Source organism: Zeugodacus cucurbitae, chromosome 6 (genome assembly GCF_028554725.1).
Source record: "Zeugodacus cucurbitae isolate PBARC_wt_2022May chromosome 6, idZeuCucr1.2, whole genome shotgun sequence".
NCBI classification, from domain to species: domain Eukaryota; kingdom Metazoa; phylum Arthropoda; class Insecta; order Diptera; family Tephritidae; genus Zeugodacus; species Zeugodacus cucurbitae.
The window spans coordinates 52123283-52143750 of record NC_071671.1 but is presented as its reverse complement, the minus strand read 5'-3'; the positions used below and the strand labels follow the sequence as shown (position 1 = coordinate 52143750).

At 34.2% G+C, this 20468-nt stretch overlaps 1 pseudogene; it reads left to right on the top strand.

Moving 5' to 3' along the window:
• The window catches only part of LOC128922726 (GTP-binding protein Di-Ras2-like), a 76950-nt pseudogene that overhangs the window by 46964 nt on the left and 9518 nt on the right, over positions 1-20468 (top strand).

Below are 20468 nucleotides of genomic sequence, written 5' to 3'. Positions count from 1 at the left end.
TGAGTCTCTTAATGTCGCTTCAAAAAGCTCACTTCTCCAAAAGCTCGAATAAAAAACTCTATTTCACTTGGGGTGCGACACCAACTCGGCTTTTAAGTTTCTAAGTTCTTGCCTTGTTGTTATTGTTGTTTTACAATATTATAAGTGCCTTAAATATCTGTATTTAGTCCATTTTACTTCGCAACTCTTCGCAACTGCAAGTGAACTTGTTTGAAGCTTCTAATTGAATTTCTTACGTAGGAATCTTAAGGTATTTATCTCTAACTTCGGTTTTGCTCCAGTAGATGTCGCTAGATATTTAGTTTAAGCATCAACTTATAGCCTTTTCACACAGGAGATAATCGATCAATTAACCGGCCTCTGCTCGACTAAAACGCTTATTAAGCTTATTACAATCTACATTACTTTTAAATTGAATTTTAATCTACTTGAAAATGAAATGCAACTCTGTGACAAAGATCGTATTTGTAATTATATATACATTCTTTGTCAGTGAGTTGTTGTTCACGCTACATGACGGTAGATGTCGCTGCTAAAAATAACAATCACCTGATGAAACTTACCAACTTCTTATGAAAAGCAAAAACGAAAATGTGTAACATCTGATTGATTATCGAGTAGCCGGCAGTGCGAAGGGCAAAAACTGGTTTTTCAACCTAAATTTTAATTGATCAATTAATTAGGCTGTGTGAAAATTCTATTAGATGTTGATGCTATTGTACACTATTTGTAACCCTAGACGTTATTCGCAATATCATATTCTCAAACTCTGCATCTCTGAAATTCTTCTCCCACTCGTTACACTAAAATACTTTTTTTCTAGTGCTACTACAACAATAACAGAAGGTTTTAGACATGCTGTAATGGATCTGTTTAATGCTAATTGTCAAATGTGTCGCACTAGAAATTTCGAGTTTAGAGTAAAATAACGCTAATAGAAGGAAATAACTTAATTTTCCCTTTAAACTAGCCATAAGCACTTTAATATGTTTGTAAAACAATAATGAAACTACCTGAAGGCAAATCGATTTCTATTTTGTTTTTGTTGTTAATTGCCTCTCCGCTTGCATATACTCATTCATAGCCGTAACACAATTTCATTGCAATTAATTTTGATTTTCAATGCCAACCACAAACACCAATGCAATGCACCTGCAATCGAGAAGAGTTTGAAAATATGTCTGTGAGTGTTTGTGCATAAATAAACAGCTTTACAAATGCAAAGAGCAATCAATGCCTTTGTGGCATTTAAAATCACTTGGAATCTTGACATAGTTGCAATTAGTTGCAAACGTAATTGTTATTAATTGCACAATGTTCAAGGTCTCGGCCAGGCGCAAATGCAATCAAACGCCTGCATACAAAGCGGTGCCGTTGAAATGGAAGTAAGCTGTGCTACAACAACAGCGGTAATACTTGTAAGCATTCTGATTTTGCTCTTTGCATAATTAAAATAATTATTTTGCATGTAATATCAATTGCGTGTGTTGTTGGTGTTTGAAATGTGTGTGTGTGTGGTGTGAAGAAAACTTAATTATTCAGAAACTTTTCAAATAAATACATTTATAGTATTGTAATGTTTGCCGTTGCAAATATTTCTTCTTATTATTGTAAGGAATCATTACTAAATCGAACTGCGAAGGAGAGAGAGAGGTGGCGCACTATCGTCGATTCGGCTATAACCGGCTAAACGCTTGCAACGCCAATCACATACATACATACATACATACATCATTACTAAATTTCAACGCTGTGAAAAGGTTACTCATACGCCATGCCTGATTTCAACTTTTTCTTCAGTGCTCACGAATGTTACTTATACGCCGTGTTCATATTGAAAGCTTTGTTTTTTGTTTTGTTTTGTTTTATTTTTATGAACTTCTAGTATCACTTGAAACAGTTTTTGCATGACTTAATGAAAACTTGGTTGTCATTCCGAAGAATACTTCAGTGGGGGAAAACATAGTCCATTTAAGAATTTGATCTGAGATTGAAAATATATTTCCTACATTATTAATAGTGGTTTTTGAGTTGTCTTAGAAATAGTCCAGTCTCCGGTTATATGCTTCAAACTGTTTTCAAGTTAATTTTTACTACCATCAAAGGTTACTCATACGCCGTGTGGTACCTAATTAAACATATTCACAACTTGCTTGTTTGACATGAAAATTTTTGATTACAAAACAATTAGTTTGAAAACTAAAAATAATAATAAACTGAACAAATTTCAAATACGCAAATTTATTAGACAACTTATTTTACTAATTTTTTCACTCCACATTTAGAGAATTTTATTAATCAAAACTATTGCATCTCTTCCTCCACCTTATTATTTACAAACTAAGCAAAATTTATTAACTGTCTTCTTGTATTTTCAGGTTGACATTTTAGACACTTCCGGCGATATGCAATTTCCCGCTATGCGACGTCTGTCCATCGCCACCGCACACGCTTTCATGCTAGTCTATGCGTCCACGTCTGCGTCGAGTTTTCAATGTGTCAAACAGTGTTTCGAGGAGATACGTGAGCAGCGCGCTGACTTCCAGGTGAGTTTGAGAGTTCTTCTATTGTTTATAGAAAAAACTATTTTAGAATGTTGGAAAGGAAATCAGTGATATTTATCGATATATATGGGCAATTGACTAAATAACTCATATCAAGTTATGCTCTAGACAAGAATTTATTGTATTAATTGATTTTGATAGACTTTTATTGTTTCCAAGTTAATTTATGTTAGAAAGAACTGAGGCTTGATGTATTTTAAATACAGTTAATTCACTTCTTTCAATATTTAGAAAAAATCAGAATTCTTTAACCTAGCCAAATCAGATTAATTTTACTATACATACATATGTATATACATTTATACATGTATATATATATATTTATTTATGTGAACATTTAGTTATATATTTTTCCATATGTGTTTACAAATATTTGAAAATTCATCACACTACATTATCTTAGCTCAGAACTGTTACACTTCCACTTTTTTCAAATTTATTGGAAATAAATTTTTTGATTATAAAGAAAAAAGGAAAATTACCACAGAACTGGATTTATTTTCAATTCAAGCATAAGCTGTAAACTCTCAATCAAAATGAAGTAATTATAGTTTATTTAAATTTTACTATTTATACTATTGCAATAAATAAATTATTTGTGTGCGTGTGTTTGTGCATTTGCCGCAATTCCGCAACAGAAAGCAATCAAAAATTAGCAGCAATCAATTTGAAATCAAAACATAAAAATAACCTAAAAGTAACTGTCAATAATAATGTTTGTGTGGTGATTGGATTGCGTGTGGCACAAATACAATATTTCAGGTAAGAAAAAATCATTAAAAAATTTTAAAAATGTTTTGCCTTTTCACACGTATATATTAATTACGAATATTCGATTGTTTGTAACAGTCAGGCGAAATGATGGCTTGCCGGGACATTTGGTGATAAGTGAAATAATTTGTTGACAACATTGAAAACTAGTAATTTGACATAAGCAAAGCATAAAATCAAATGCTGGCTGAAAAGAGGAAAAAAGAAGAAAATGTTGGAATATGTCAAATACCAGCAGAGAAAGTACCATTAAATAGATTTAGTAGAGTGACAAAAGAAAGTTGAGTGATGACAGTTGGGTAATCAATAACTATTTGCAATCATTCAAGTACGATTTTTTGCCGATTTCAAGGTTCTACACTTCATGAACTCTGAATACATTGATATATATATAAATGTATGAAAGTCTTGGAATTAATGGAGTAAAATTCATATCGACATTTATTAAATTCTGAAATAAGCATATCTTTTATGGGTTAATGTATTTTATATGGCATTTGCGTCAATATGCATTGCTATATGCCCTCTAAAATGTTACTTAACAAAACAATACCTTAATACTTTCATTTCGTATCATGAATTGTTCAGCTGATATACTCGCCACAAGTGTAGTCATTAAACAGAATAGTACTCACCCGAGACAAAAATTCTCCAGATCTTTGACATTCATTACTTACATGAAAGATCAGGGACCTGAGCTAAAGACTATGCATAATTACCTGTATAGCCTTCATTAATAAACATTTTGAACCTATCCTAGAAATAGTTCTCTTTAATTTAGTGAAGTGTAGTGAATTTTACTGATCCTTCCATTACAAATTAGATTTAAGTCCGGTCATTTTCAAAGTCATTTAGATTACTTACAAACACGTTTATTTTTTAAACTTCTCTTACTTTTCTTGCCGCCAAAGGATATTCCCATTGTAATCGCCGGCAATAAATCGGATTTGGCCAATACACACAGGGAGGTGCGACTGGAAGAAGTCACGGACTGGGTCTACTGTGAATTGCCGCGATTAAGGTGAGTTCAAACAAATTGAAAATTATTTATCTGCATACCTTTGACTGCTTTTTCATGTGCGTGCAGTGCGTATATGTCCCGAAGGTCTGTTAAATTATTTGTGCCCAACATAACAGCATATTTATGCGGTTTCAGTGTTTCAAAACTGAAGAAAAAACTCAAAAACATTGACCTCAAAATTGTTTACATCATTTCCTGTGTCTCATAGTTGTTTTGCTGCTTTCTTTATGTCGTCGTCTTAGTTTTATTTATGTGGTAAACTCATAACGGTTTGCACTCATATTACTATTGGGTGTATTAAGAGGTACAAAAACGTTAGGGACATTTCTATATAGATAAAATATAAATTCGTTAATTCGTACCCACAGATTTGAAGCGAACGTGCGATTTTCAATTGTGGGAGACAGTTATGCAAATTGACGAAACAAACATATATATTGAAGTCGATAACAATTAATATGCTTGATTAAGCATAACGATATAAGCGAGGTAAAAGCTTAGGTGCGTGCGTACTACATACACAGGGTAGTTCCTAAGGTTGTTTGTTTTAAAAAAATCTACAAAAAATGGCGAAAACTAATTTGGCATCAAATTCACTCTCTTCAGAAACAATGGTTCGCCATACACCTTGTGCTGGTTCTATGGTCCTCAAATACGTAATATTTCTGCAAATATTTGATCAAGAGACTTAATCACTAGTCTGACATTGTCGTTGATATTTACACAGGTTCTTAAGTCGATCATTGGTAGTGCATTATAGTTAGAAAATTTTTAAATTCTACACTCTCTAAATTAAACCGTACACAAATTTTTTTCAGCCCTTAAAATATACGAGCAAGTCTGCTAAACAATTTATGAAATGATTATATTTTATGGCACTCATTTTATGTGAATTTAATTAAAAACAAAAAAAAAACAATTCTAATCAAAGTGAGAGGGTGAGAAAAACGGCAGTCAAACAAGTGACGCGAATGTTTGTGATAGCGAAGTGAAGGGTGTATAGTGACATCTGTTGACTGGAACCGAAGTAAATCTGATTTCTGCCCCACACATTTCTCGGATGGTGGGTAATTGTGTCTGTGTAATCAGTGTGATACAATGCAATACATGGCGGAACGAGGTAATGCAATGCAATCTCGTAATTATTGCAGCAAATCGAAAATGGCGGTTTCCACTACACGAAGCACCCGCACTCTCTCTTCTTTCTCTATCTTCAATGAGCGCGCAACTAGTTTCCAAATGCGAAAAAAAAAACAAAAACAATCTGTGTAACTGTGACCGTTTAAATGTAGCAACAACAATGTGGTGGCAATTCCCCGAAATAAAATTAAAATGAAAACAAAAAGGCTGCTAAGGAATAAAACGGTGAAGTAAAATAACATACAAATACACACATACACGTTCATGTTGGAAATGAGCGGTTGATGAAATCGGCGAAGCAAACAACCACAAAAGACATTAATGCGCTGCTAAAGTACAAGTTGTTGCTTTTGTTCAGATTGTTGTATATGTATGTAGTTGCGAAAGCTATTTGCAATGCCCAGTTGGCATATAATGGTGCAAGTGCATGCCAACTGGAAATTTACAAGATCAACAAGGGGTCACATTTTATCCGCCTTCATGCGTCACGCTGCTTATATATTTTAGTTGTAATTTTATTTTTTTGTGGTTTGTTTGTAAATAGAATGGAGGAATTTGTGTTTGTTCGGCAATAAACATTTAAAATTTAAATTGAGTATACCGAATGATAGAATATATGTAATAGTATGGTGCGGTACTAGATGGACTATTTGTTAACAACAACCTTCAATATTTTATAAAAAAACCAAAAATTTATTCATAACAATTAAATGTTCTTCCCTATAAATGTGGTATTCAATGAATCCCTCGTCGACTTCAACGCGCTTAACGCAAATAAATTTTCGAATCAAAGTTTGGCCGGTCATGGATTTGGTCATTATCTCTCTCAGCTCTTAAAACGTGGGCACGAAGATGCCTATTTAATTTTAGTATAAAAATGAACATAGAATGAGGAAAACCGTGGTCATTCCTAAAACCTTCTAATTAAAGTATTATTTATAGCGTATATAGTATAATTATTGTATTCAATTCTAGCTAGCTAGCCAGTTACTTACTTTGGAATATAAATATAATTATGTTTAAAGTGGGTCCTTAAAACTCACAATATAATCATTTCCATATGTTTACAAATATTTAGATATACATACACTCATATTCCCACCATAACTATCCTCACATTGCACAGGCATTACCACAATAGTATTCCAAAAATACCTTTTTAAATGTCGTAAAGAGTTTAATTCCTGCTTGAATTGAGCCCAACACTGATAGCTCCATTGTCTAAGCGTACGAAAAATAATGGCGCACATTTGGATGTAACAAATAACTCAGAAGCATATTTTTAGGCGTCCAGCACTCAAATGCAATAATTTCTTTGTTTCCTGCGAAGTTTTGTTGTCTACCTTAGGTCTTTTTTTTAACAAATGTAATGATTTAGGTACTGCGCTGACTTCTCCAGCAACCGCCTTTGTGTAATTTTATATTTCTGCTTTTGATGTCATTGACAGTGACAAATTGTCCTTGACATATTCTCACCTACTTTTTACCTATGCATAGACGCACATTATTCTTCACCTCACTTTTGATATTAAATATTTTAATTGTTACAATTTTTAAGATAATAGGCATGTGAAAAATTCAATGGGTTTGTGTTATTCGACCACATGGAAGATTTTACGCAAAGATCTTGGTGTAAAACCGTATAAAATACAGCTCGTGCAAGAACTGAAGCCGAACGATCTGCCACAACGTCGAATTTTCAGTGAATGGGCCCTAGAAAAGTTGGCAGAAAATCCGCTTTTTTATCGACAAATTTTGTTCAGCGATGAGGCTCATTTCTGGTTGAATGGCTACGTAAATAAGCAAAATTGCCGCATTTGGGGTGAAGAGCAACCAGAAGCCGTTCAAGAACTGCCCATGCATCCCGAAAAATGCACTGTTTGGTGTGGTTTGTACGCTGGTGGAATCATTGGACCGTATTTTTTCAAAGATGCTGTTGGACGCAACGTTACGGTGAATGGCGATCGCTATCGTTCGATGCTAACAAACTTTTTGTTGCCAAAAATGGAAGAACTGAACTTGGTTGACATGTGGTTTCAACAAGATGGCGCTACATGCCACACAGCTCGCGATTCTATGGCCATTTTGAGGGAAAACTTCGGAGAACAATTCATCTCAAGAAATGGACCCGTAAGTTGGCCACCAAGATCATGCGATTTAACGCCTTTAGACTATTTTTTGTGGGGCTACGTCAAGTCTAAAGTCTACAGAAATAAGCCAGCAACTATTCCAGCTTTGGAAGACAACATTTCCGAAGAATTTCGGGCTATTCCGGCCGAAATGCTCGAAAAAGTTGCCCAAAATTGGACTTTCCGAATGGACCACCTAAGACGCAGCCGCGGTCAACATTTAAATGAAATTATCTTCAAAAAGTAAATGTCATGAACCAATCTAACGTTTCAAATAAAGAACCGATGAGATTTTGCAAATTTTATGCGTTTTTTTTTTTAAAAAAGTTATCAAGCTCTTAAAAAATCACCCTTTATAAATTAATTTTAGCTATAGTTACTATGCTTGGTGTGGAAAACCATATGTACAACACTCAAAAGCGAAATCGCCTTCGAACTAATTCAACTAATTCCAACAATATTCACATTCTTGTTAATTTCAGATCATTAACTGTACTACAATTATAGCTCCATCTGTATGCCTCTATAGCGGTTTCAGTTATTAAAATAATGCCACAATGATTTTGTGATCTCTTTATAATTAAGAGCTCTAACTATTTCTTTTTCTATCTCCAGGGATGCTGGATATCGATCCAACTCCAAAACCCAGTAGATTCATATTTGAGTCCTTCAGGAAGTCATAAAAATAATAATAAATACGGGAAGGATTTCCTAAGTTAGAGTTTCATGATAACAACCATATTTTTTAAATGAAAGCTTCTTAAAACACATAGACTAAAAACTTAAATAATGCAATGTCAATTTATAGACTGAAGTATAAGTAATCCACTTAAATATATGTTAAAAAAAATTAATTTAACTACAAATTTGGCGCTGTCTCTCTTTACCCAACCCAAAAATACCCAAAATTAATTTATCTTCTTCTTACTTAGTTTTAATCTCTCCCCGGAAAAAGGTGAAATAAGGGATTCAAAACAGGGAATAAACACAGGTGTAGAAACGTAAGACCTGCATGTTATGCATATGAAGCATGTATGAAAGCTTACATATATGAACATATTTATATGTATGTGTGCTCTTAATAAACGATTAACCGCTGACCGCTGACCACAGAGTTGTATGCGGCTTGATTGCATTTTTATCCTATACGACTCGAAGTTGTATAGACAAGTGTTTATATGCTCGAATGTAGAGGGTACATCGATAAGAATATCTTCAGAAATATATTTTTTATGAATTTTATTTTAAGACATTATCTTCACATTTTCTCTCAATAATATTTTATCGGTCTTGTCTTAGTGGTCAATAATACATATATTCAATGCGACCGAAGATCGACAACAACTTTTTTTTTAAATTTTTTTTTTTGAACCATCAACATCTCAAGAATATTGGCGCTGCCTCTCTTTACCCAACCCAAAAATACCCAAAATTAATTTATCTTCTTCTTACTTAGTTTTAATCTCTCCCCGGAAAAAGGTGAAATAAGGGATTCAAAACAGGGAATAAACACAGGTGTAGAAACGTGAGAAGACACCGAAGTTTCACTCTTGGGAAATCGATTTTTCACCCAACTCATTAATTATTATATTAAATGAACAAGTAAAGCAACATTGTAAACCATTTCGCTGAGGCAAAAAAAAATATTGAATATTCTATAAAAAAAAAAACAGCCGAATGACCTTAACCCTTATAATAGCTGGTAGATTTAAAAAATCGCTTCCGCAGCATACAAAAATTACATCAACAAACACGCACACACGATTGTTGTGTCTTACGCTCGTCGCTTTGGCTTGCGAAGCATGCCTTTTGGCGCTGAAGCGCTTGGTAATTGTAACCAACACAGCTGACACAGTGTTGCTCATGTGACATGTTAAAAGTATAAAGCTACAGGTTCAATAAAAAACAACAACAAGAATTACAAAAAGAATAAAGCAACAACGTGAAACTATTGTTATGAACGAAAGAGTAACCGTTATAAATACAAAATGAGAAAAAATCACACACACAGACCAGCGAAATTGAACGAAAATGAAATAACCAAAATAAAAAAACGTCACGCTCTCATCTATGCTGCGTTGAGGTATGTTCTTTTGTTTGTGAAAACTATAGAAAAAGCCAATTTTTGCGAAATTCAATCATATATATTTCCTTTTTCTCTCATCTGTCTGCACCCCCCACGCTTTGGGTAGCTTCAAAATATTAATTGAATTGACAATTTTCGAAGTTTCTAAAATACTGTCCGGGTTGGTGTGAAATTTGTTTAAGCGAAAAGCGAGCGTGTTCGATTAAAAATTCTTTCTCGATACTGTTTGCTGCTGGGAATTCTGAAAATTGTTTAATATTTGTTTTTACTATGGTGTCTTTTACATTTTGTATGCATATTGTATTGTTCAGCTTATAATTAGTTTTTTTTCTTATTTTTGATTTTTTAACTGATGAAAAATTGTGATTTCTATGCTAGTTATTCAACTTTCACCTTTATCTGAAATAAATGAGAGAATCGTTTACATTTCAGCAGAAAATCTTATGTAATACATAACCGATCATAGAGGACTTATAATTGAGTCCGAACATATCTCGGTGTACCCGACCCTCTGCTCTAATCCAAATCCTTCACTTAGAACTTGATAATACTTGTCGTTCAGATATCCACTGTAAAAAGAATGTCACATTTTATTTACACAAGACACATTATCTTGAACCTGTCTTCTAGAAATAGTTTGAAGTTTTAATCGACGGCAATTCTATGAACGAACTATTCCACCGTTTTAAATTATAGGTTGTGCTAGTGGAGTAAGTTTTTAGGTTATTTAAGTAAAATTAGAGTCAAGTGTGAAAAGAAAGGAGTTTAAGTTACCAAAATCTAGAAATAAAGAGAGAACCCAATGTCTGTTTAATTTTGGAAATTTGGGAAGGTTTTTATTACGAGAATATAATTCATGTGATGAATCTATTGGTTATATGTATCTAAAAGAATGGTTCGAATTTACTGTTGCTAGTACAATACTACGATGTTGTTTCAAGAACTGTTTAAAGTGCTGAACTTATTTTTAATTGATAATCTGTGAGTATATACATAAGGTCCTCCTATTCAACTGTCTACATTACACTTAACTACTGTCTATTACATTTTCAACTCGCTGCGTCATTTTATGCATCGCCGAACTTCTGCTGCAAGCCCACCGCAGGCGAGAAGAAATACAATATTGATGGTCACTTAAAGTTTTGCAACCAACAGCTGTTGAATGCTGTGCCAACAGGCACCCACTATACACATGGGAATTTGCAAACATTTGATGAGTTTGTTGCAGTTGTTGGGAATTGTTGCATCGCCACAATTAGCGTGTCAGGTCAGCAATTTAAAAGAACAACAACTTCCAAGCACCTGCAATCGCACTGAAAGTTTTCAAGTCCACTCCGGCATCGATCAACGCTGTACCAACATCGGCAGCAATCCAACAACAACTAGCGTTGTTATAACCAACGTGGTTGGACGGAGTGGCTTCGACATTGTTCGCAACTTTGTAAGTCTTTTGCATAGTTGGCATGAATTTTACGCCATCAGCAAAGTCTAACTATTTTAATTTTGTTTATTTGTGTATTTGTATGTGTGTGCAACTCGATCGTCAGCACAAGTGAAACTTTCGAACTCGTAAAAATAAAATTGTTGACATATTTCGCAGTGCAAACGGAATATTTTCGTAGAAAAATAAAATTCGTACCAAGGCCACGCAAGCAAATAAACAAGTCGTCGAATTTTAAAATTTTAAGTACATAGTGACGGCTGGTAAAAGTTTAACGTTCGGCAAACGGTTAAATATGCTGAATGGTGCGCTTGGTTTCATTTCAGAGCAGTAGTTGAGGTTATATTAGCTTATATTCGAGTGTCCTTATATAGTTTTAATAGATGCTTGGTAAGACCAATTCGAGGCTGTGGAAAACGAGGATACACACCTCCTCACCTCGAGCTTAGTTGTAGCCTCGGTTATAATATAAGAAAATGGATGTTATTGTTAGAAGTTGAAGTTTTGCCCTTCACACTGCCAGTTACTCGATAACCGATCAGCTGTTATACATTTTTGTTTTTGCGTTTCATAACTCCACAATCCACACTCAAGATACCCGAATCATTACCTTCGAATCTGTAGACCATGACACTTTGAGCCTTGTAAATTTTTCCAAAGTTCAACAAATGTATAAATGTAAACGGAGTCTCGATAAACTAAATAAGTTTCTTTTGCACTATTTTCTCCTCAATTCTAAATACAAAGTACTTCATAAATGGCGGTATATTGATGAGAGTATTTGTACTTTGACTTTGTGTGGGTGACTACTCAAAGTCGGCACCAAACTACCTCATTACCTCGTTAGAAAGGCATAACCCACACCAGTGCTTCCCAACAGCTGACTGCTCTTGTATTATATGTATGTAAATTTATGTGTGTATCTAGGCATTTCGCAGTTGCTCACTGTCTCAAATGGTTGCCACTTTCAAATTTGACGAAACTGAAACAGTTAGATGCCAACAGTATTAAGCAGTCCCTTAAGTACTTAAATAATTTTCGATGATTGCACCAACATTCTGCAGAACTCATAAGTAGCTAGTGCTCTAGCACCGACTGTTGCCGTCAATTAGTGAACGGCATAACCTACCATAAATGTATTTACCCAAAATATTTGAGTAAATTTCTGAATCGAGTGCCGGAGGGTGTTGAAGTGCCTAAATTAAGCAGCACTGATTTGTTTACATATGTATGTATGAAAGAGGAGTATTATGACTACAGTGGGTGAAATGAAATGTACCTGATTAAAAGTGTCTGTAAAGTGAAATTTGAACAACTTTTAGATTGAAAAGGCACATTAACAATATTCATTGCTTCAATTTCGCATGTGACACTTTAATTGGCATTCTGCGTCATGCAATAAATCTGAGCTTCTAAAAAATCATAATAAGAATCATAATCAGACAAACACCGCTGGTACCAGCCACTGTTGCCGCCAGCAGTGATTCATTGAACTACAAGCATATACTACTCGTAGTATTTGGCTATACAAAGCGCAATGTATGGCGCAATGACGCATGAACACCCGAATTAAAAACAACGCAATAGTTGTCAGTGAATGTATGAGTGATTCCATAAGCTGTGTTGCTTCGCTGCATTTTTGTTCATTTCCGCTGGCCTGCTACCCACACAAACTAATAATAGGCCGTTTTTGACGTTGTGACGGGTGTGTAGATTTGAAGGACAACAATATTGACTTGTAAATGTTTATAAATTAGTTGATATATTTCAAATAAAATTAGTTAGTTAGTTGATATAAATAAGTTGATATTTTCATTTTCAAATAAGTTATTGAGGTAAAACTTTACAAGGTTCTTTTTCGCTCGGTACATTCGAAAACAATCTATTTGTTATCTTTTAAATTGAAGCCCAATCAGCCAATACTAGTGTTGTCTTGAAAAAAAAAAATAGGTACCTATAATAAACAAGCTGTTTCATGGGAGAGGGATGTCATCAATTGTAGAAAAAACTTTTTTTTAATTTCTAAATTTACTAAAACTCTCATATTCTCATTGTCAACACTTTCTCCTTATAACTTACGCAAAATATCCAATATTTTTATATATGCACTTTTCATGAATTTCCTTCTTAATTTTTAACCAGTTGCATTATTTTCTTCGTTAAAGAGCGAAAGTGCTGGAATGCTCCGCCAAGGAGGATCAAAACGTGACTGACATATTCAAAACGTTGCTGTCACTGTCGCGATTTCTGCCAGTCGGAAGCAATAATGATGGCACAAGTGGACTGAAGCGCCACTCTTCGGCATATGTTAGCGCATCGTCAAGTAGAAGTAAGTACATTCAGAGCCAAATTTACACTGAACAAACACACTTAGATATTGGAGTTTTGAAAAAACAGTCCAACGCAGAGACTGTCGTCGTGCTGAGAAGAAAAGGACTGTAAAAGGCACGAGATGAACTAAGAAAAAATTAAGTAAAATTAAGTTAAATTGCAAGTGGCACGCATTCCGTGCTTTCACGGCGACCTAGGCGGCCTCAATGGTTTCATTGTGAATATTGAAGTGGGTTCCAAGTCCAGTAAGCACTAGCGACCACTAATTGCAATCGTATGCGTTCTTTAAGTAAATTATTCTTCCTCTCATGCTCAGCGTATCTTCTTACAGCGCGCTCTGTGCACCAAACTGTAGGCGGCTGTGCTCTTCTCTTCAGTCTTATTCTGTATCTTTCATCTGCTGATTATATTTCACTTTTGCTGCGTCGGCATTGCTATAACGTAAATGTGAATTGTATGAAACTTCAAATTTAATTAAATTGTCACCAGACATTCAGATGCTCTTACTCAACATTTTTTCTACTCAAACCGACAGAAGGTGTCCAACTAAATTGAAATTACAACTAAATTAAATCAAGAATTGAAATTTCCGCAATTACTAATCATTATCTTGAGCACAAATTCATATGGAACATAGTCGGACATCTCCTTTTCCCACAATATAAAGGAAACTCATACGTCTCTGACAAAGAAGCAAACAAAACAGTCAACTGTTCTTGATGTCTATGAGACAATTTTGCGCTATGAGAATAATCATTTACATGATGTTTTACCTTTTAGTTGTTTGCAGCCGTGGTTCTCTGGTACTCAGTCCATTTTTTGCGCTTTTGTTTTCTTCAACTTTCTTTGTTTGTTTATGTGTTTACGTGCACCGGTATGCTTGTTAGAGCATCTGCAGAATAACAAGTGCGCTCCACCAATTCAGCTGTAGCAATCAAAAACACAAACAGTTGTAGCACTGCTGCCACCAGGTGTATGGATATGGTTGTGTGGCACAGCTTTAACTAGAACAAATGTTGCCATTGGAGTTGCAGCTGCCACAAGAGTTTAGTCTGCCGTTGCCCTAGTGCGCTTCTGTCGCTTCTATTGCTTCTTCCACCATCTGTCATGGTCATGGATTTGGTGCGTTCAACCTTTCGCACTACACTGCACTCTGAGGTTCCATATTTCACCGTATTTTGTGCGCGTCGTCCTCTTCTTCTCCTGCTTGTGCATTTGGGTTGTTATTTGCAATTTGCGTTGTGCTTGCAATTTGCCGTTCATTAATTTGGTGATTTACAAGGCCAAAATTTGGAATTTATTTAATCTGCTGGTTTGAGTGTTGAAGTTGAAAAATAAATAAAATAAAACACTAATTAGAGTATAAATATCAATAATATTTAAAAGTTTAAAATGTTACTCATACGACGTGATGCACTTTTACTATTTCATGAAGAAAGCTAAAATCTTTCAGAGTTTATTTTCAAGTACTCTTTTAAGTTGCTATGACAACCTTCTACCATAATTTCTCTCCTTTACGTATAATACAATGTATGTTTTACTTACATTTGATATTTATTGTGTGTGGGTCTTATCTTCCATTTCTTCATTGCCTGCTTCCTTTATTTAATATATTTATCTGTTTGTACTTTTAATTAAGAACTGTACTCGCTCGCTGTCTGACTCGGCGACAAATTGTTAAATTGTTTGCTGCAAATAGCGGGCTGCGGACAGAGCAGTGTCGAGCTTGTGCCGACATAATCAGCTTATTGGCTGAAAACTTACGGCAAATATGCAGAAGATGTCATACAAATAACCGTTGGGGAAACATATGTAGCGCTGGTGTTGGTGGGTTGTTGCTGATGCCGTTGAGGTGGCGTTGATAAGGACAGCAGCTAAAAGTGGCTATTGAAAGCAAATGAATGTTGTAATCAACTGAAACTTACTTATAGTGGTTGATGGTCACCTGGCCATCTGCTGTGTCATGCTTTTCCCACTTTTATTGAATTGAGATTATTATGTCACTTACGCGTTGACTTTGGCAACGAAAATGAGCTAAAATCGAATTATAAAATATTAATGGAAATTAATTGGGAAGAAAAAAATGTTGCTTAACACATTTTATCCCGTTATAACACAAAATACATATATCGCCTACAACTACGGAAGGGCTTAGTTCGAGTGCAGTCGTATTCTCGTAGTGTTAATTGTACGTCAGGTGAAGTTTTCCGAAAAAATATGATCACAAAAATAATATAGAGTTTTATACATCATAGTCCCCCATTTCAAAAAGTTACTCATACACCCCATTTAATTTTGATGATGGATGATTTGTTCTTGTTTGACATATTTGAAACTTGAACTTACAAATCACTCTCTCTCTCTCACTTGTTTATACACTGTCAAATATCTAGTAAATATACAAAGGTATTATTTTCTGTTGCTTTTGTCATGTTCAGATATAATTTTAAACGTTATACCTTTTAAAATTTTAATTCGCATTACCAGTAATTATGTCAAGCATATGTGTATGACTCAATAAAAATATTAAAAACTACTTATTAAACATATTTAAACCCTAAAGTCGCCAAAAACAACTATTAAATCTCACATACATACATATTATTTGCATTAAGCTTAAATAAAAGCATATTACTACATTTATTAATCAGTGCAAGGTCATAAGCAGTGATAGTAACCGCCGCACAATAGCTTGAAATTATTATATAATTTCTAATTAAAAGTTAATTAAGCAATAAATGAATCAGCGCTGTAAAAACCAGCAGAAAATGCAAGCACTGACGCACCAAGTGGCGTAAAACACGGCATTGCTTTATGGCCTACTTGCATGGCGACGGGCGGTAAAACACATTGTTGCTCTGTTAATAAAATGTGCATTGTTTGTTGGTATTGGTAAATATTTTTTTATCTTTTTCATTTAACTAAAGTGAGCCTTGCACGTTAATCAGCACATTGCTCTTGCTTTAACTAACCACCTCCATCCATCTTTGCACATGCATGCATTTTTCCATCTGTCTGCTTGTCCAGTTGTTTGTTCATGCCACTGACATGTGCATTCACTGTGGACCAACGAAATGCCGGCTACAATACAAAGGTAAGCCGCAACAACCGCTTGCACACCACTCGCTCTCAAGTGCATTTTCATTTGGATGGATATTCCCAAACTCACATTCACTTTGGTGTATCAGCGTGTACGTGTGAATGACATGAAGTGTTTGCTCAGTTGGCCGCCGACACTTCATTTATTTATACCAAAAACCATGCCTACATTTGTAGTTGCATGTGCGTTGCAAATATGAAATATAAACTCCCCAACATCCAGTTTCACATATTAGTAGTCATGGTGCACAGAAAATACAGAATAATTTTAAATCTCTTTAGAAAGGAACCCAATACACCTATACTTCTCATAAAAACCCATAAATCATCTTTCAAAGCTGAGTAAATTCAACATCGCTTCTATAAAGACTGAAACTCTAGACCAAATCATGTATACTTTCCTCCATATTCAATAACTTTTTAAATGCAGCCCTCTGACATTTCATAACGTCTTGCAGAAAATCTAAAAAACTTGAAGACAAACGGTTAGTTAATAACATTCCTACGATTACTGTATTACATGTTGATAAATTCATACCATTACTTTTAGAGTAAATGCAATTTTAAATCCTTCATTTAAACTCTCAATTATTTCAAAATCTTATTTGTATATAGTATAATATACTTACTGACCATTAATTTCAAGTGTTTGTGCAAAATTTATTTGTGATTGTATTAAGCGTTATTAATTGCAACTGATTTATTACTTAAGGATAAATTTGTATATAAATACGGCTAGTAGATATGTCGTTCTTCAGAGCACTCAACTGCTGGCGAGCATTGATAATTAATATCACAAATTAATATTTCAATGCAATTAAAAGCTAACATTAATGAAAATTAAAAGCTACATTAATCGATTTATTAAGTGAAGTGTAAATGTATTTGGTTTTGTGAAATGTAGTTTCAATGTTAATAAATTAAACACAAAATTATCTTACTACTTTGATTAAATTTTCAACCATAATTAAAATAATTTAATAAAAGATATTAGAGTGCAAATCCATAATCCTTTAACTCGGTAAAGAATTGTGTTATTAAAAATAGTTAGATCACTGCTTTACTTGATATCAATATAATATATTTCTTTCTAGAATAATGGATTCAAAAATCAATCAATCAGTAATAATAGCGTTAGTAAATCGGGAAGTGTCAATTAATTACCAGCTAATATTCTACCTTTGAGATCGACTCTGATATGGAATCTGCAGGAGTACCGGAAAAATCCGATCATTAATGAACTGACAGAACCTTATTAGTACAACTTTAGATTCATCATTTTCCAATCTTAGTTGAAGACTCGAAAACAGCGGCACGACAACCAACATAACTGCCGACAACTTCCATACTCACGATCGGTTCTATGTAACCGGAGCGGTATAGGATTTATATCTTAATTAGAACTATTAACTCTGAAGAATACTTGAAAATTATTTAGGTTTTTGTCATTACCAAAACAAAACATCGGCCAACAAAGATATATTCGATGTAAATCTGTCATTTCCTTTTCTAAGGGTCGTTCATATTGCATTCCTATTACCGATGCTGTGTTATCTGGTATACAGCACTTTCATCTTTATTTTGGTGCTAAATTGCAATTCAATTAAAAAAATTTGAAGCATAACAAAATTCAAAAATATTGATTGTGTATTATTAGCCCATTATATAGCTGGCATGTAACAGAATTTTGAGAGCATACTAATTACTTTCAATCTAAAAATACTTTCAATCTAAAAATAACCCTATATGTAATTTTTCACAAATAATTATTTTTTTAGACCATAGAACCTTCATCTCAAGAGCTCTTAACACTCTTTTAATTCACATACTTTTTACAACACAATTGTTGCCTTGATTTGATTTGTTTCTTCGCTCATCCATGACAACTCCTACTCCTCGGTTAACTACAGCGTTGTAACTGTCAGTTATAATGGTGTAATTGGTTGCATTCACGCTCCACAGTTCGATAAGTGGCGTGAATTTGTAGTCCAGTCTTTAGTGCGGGGAAAGAGAGGGAGAACCTGCAATATTCTGAGAATGCTATTTTTTAGGTAAGGTATGGCGGCTATATTGTACGTCATGCTTGGCTGAGTTTATGTTTTTTGGTGGGTCATTTGATTTTTGAGTATTTTTTTCTCTTGCTAACTAAAATATGTTTTACTTTATTTTTTTTTGAGATTTTTGCCTTTTAATATGTTTCCTTTTTTTGTTTTATGATTTCTTAAATTTTTCAAACATTTCGTTCGTCGTCGCAAGCATGGCAAATGCTCAAGGCCTCGCGTAGCTTTTGGTGTTTTTCAAGAATAATTTTTCAGATGTTTCAACTTTTTGTTGTTATGCCTGTAGGTATGTATGTTTCTAGGTATGTACTTGTTATATAATTTTTTTATTCCTCCACTCTCACTACTTTCGCATGCCACAGGCACACACTTCTTTGGGAATATTGCTTTGTATACCTTTTCGGCGTTTTTTCGTGTTTTTGGTATTATTATTATTATTATTTTTCTTCTTTTTTCTTTTTTATCATATTTTTTATTTCTGTATTTATATAATGTTTCTGTTGCTTTTCGCGACAAAGTTGCCCCATTAAATTTATTTAGCGTGGAAGTTGTTGTTGTAAAGTTGTGTAAATCACAGCCAATTAAAAATGTGTACAATCAGCCAAAGCTGACGCTTTTTACCCCTCGTCAAATTTTATAACACAAAATTTAATTTTATAATCCTACTAGCAGACCCGACCACCTGTTTTCGTGGCTAAAGTATATATTAAATTAAGTTGGTCCAATCTTGGCTTCGGCGACGATATTGATTATTCGAGGTTGATTTATGTTACGCAGCATGATGACAACTCACACTACTTTTAATTGCCAAGTGAGTGGTGATAGTACAGGCAATTTTAAATAGTTTTTGATAATTGACTACGTCATCCTGGTTTGTAGCTGTGTCAACTCTCTTGGACCGAAATTCTAAATTGTCGCATTAAGATCATCGATATCTTATTTTTACCACCAATATAGGTCATTCAATCAGTCATTTATGATTATCATATTGAGGTTTCATGTCAGCAAAACTTCTCTTTCGAGTCAATGAAGTGACAGAAATCTGTTGGAAATGCTGTTAATCCATCGAGGTGTCAACTGCGACCCTACAATTTTCAACTGCTTCTACAATCGCAATTTGATATTGTTGCAAAAACACCCATATGTTAGTGTTAATTGGCGATTCTTTATGTGTCGCCACAAATTAAATGATTTTAGGCATGCGATTAGCCCGTCAGTAATAGTTGATCCAGGAATAATTGGAAGAGTCTGGCGTAAATCACCTGCTAACAGAATCCTGGCTCCACCAAAAACATTCGTCGACAATCAAGATTTTTTTTACAGTCCTGTGCAGTACCTCCAGCGACTACTTGAATATTTGGAAAATCTTCGTTATCTGGTGTTTCGTTCATTTGCAATTTAGGAGTAATTTCAAGGCCGAATGTGCCGTTTGTTTGCCTACTAACAGGTGCCAAGTTACCCCTATTCCCGTTAACCTTGGTGGTGAAAATTAGTGAAATTGGTTCTGGAATCACATCAGCCCTTATATACTATATATTATGATTTTCTATGGGACTTTATGCCGAATATATAGGTCAAATTGTTTGTTATCTTAATAAAATTACATCAATAAATTGCGAGAGTATAAAATGTTCGGTTGGTCGTGAACTTAGTCGTTCCTTATGTTTTACAAATTGTTTTGGAATATCGACACAACCTTATACAATTGAACAATAACAAAAATATTTTAACAAAGCAACAATGACAACCTCCAAATTATTATTTTTTTGTTTTCTCTTTTTATATTTTTCTTGTCAACTCGAATAAAATTCTCTTATTGATATCTT